Below are 1,203 nucleotides of genomic sequence, written 5' to 3'. Positions count from 1 at the left end.
GTATCACTTCTATGTGATAATTTTTTTTCTTCCATTTTGTGCTGCAGTTGTGACTACTCTCATAGCCATAGATGCCTTAGTTACTATCTGATTCTTGTATAAACCAGGGCTGTGCATAGTTGCTGACAGTGATTTAGCAATTTGATTGAGAAATATTTTTGTACAGATAGTATTTGAGCCTGTTTTTCTAAATGTCAAGAATGTTCGAGTATAGTTAACGCCAACAGTTCTTTAGATGGAAAGTAATGCTAGTGAATTAATCCCTTGTACTTAGCTCTGTTCAATTTCCAGTGTAGGTCTTGGCATGTAAATAACACTGTATTCATTTTTTTGTTGTATTTGTAGGCTTTTGAGGAAGCTGAGCTTCCCAGGCTGAAGGAGGAAAAACCTGGTCTCACTCACACACAATACAAAGACATGATATGGAAGCTGTGGAAGAAATCGCCTGACAATCCCCTCAATCAGGTATAGAACTTAGATTCATCTCCAGTGTCTGTCTCTAAAAGCTATCGTTAATTGACTTTCGTCCCGATGGATTGATCCGTCAATTTATATTGCATACTAAGATTCTAACAAATTTTATTTGGGATTCTTTCTTACTTTAATATCATACTGAATTTTTACTTTTGCATTTGCAGGTTGCTGAGTGATGACAACTACATATTCTCTGTAAGATAGCGGATGGACTTTTCTTTTGAATTGTTTTTAAGGATTGATCCCACTCTCATGTGGCCAACTTTTATGGCTTAACCAAATGTGTGGCATCTGTCCTACTGTATGTGCTTTGTCCACTCAATAAAATTTGAATTACAATAATAGCCCTCTCGTTTCTTATTTATGTTTAGCTTAACTGTATCCCTAGTTATAAGGTCACGAAAAATGCTGCATGTTTTATAACTTGTTATTGTCGGACTCTGTTAAGAGTTGACAGTATAATTGTATAATCAGTGAACGTAGTGTTGCTTTCCTCAGGGGAAAAATAGAAGATGAAGAAAGAAAGTAGAGTCGTGACTAAAAGTGAGAATTTTCCTTTCTTGCATTTTAGGTAGTTATATGTATATATAATCGTAAAGTACAAAGTGATTAGTTGAATTTTAACCTTTGTTGTGCTGCTTGTATGTGAAGGTAGAATGTATTCGTTTTGTAAGTTTGTTATATCTCCGCAAATATAAATGGCCTTCTCTTGGTTGATTATAGATGGCT

At 35.0% G+C, this 1,203-nt stretch overlaps 1 long non-coding RNA gene across 1 annotated transcript; it reads left to right on the top strand.

Moving 5' to 3' along the window:
* Positions 1-324: 324 nt before the first annotated feature.
* On the top strand, positions 325-816 carry LOC112095241. The gene is made up of 2 exons (XR_002903768.1): positions 325-465; positions 639-816. It is a non-coding gene; the product is annotated as an uncharacterized LOC112095241 (long non-coding RNA).
* The last annotated feature ends 387 nt before the right edge of the window (positions 817-1,203 follow it).

This window comes from Morus notabilis, unplaced genomic scaffold, assembly GCF_000414095.1.
Source record: "Morus notabilis unplaced genomic scaffold, ASM41409v2 C11437931, whole genome shotgun sequence".
Classification (NCBI taxonomy): domain Eukaryota; kingdom Viridiplantae; phylum Streptophyta; class Magnoliopsida; order Rosales; family Moraceae; genus Morus; species Morus notabilis.
Note: the sequence above shows the minus strand (reverse complement) of the source record. Positions and strands in the feature narration are given on the sequence as shown.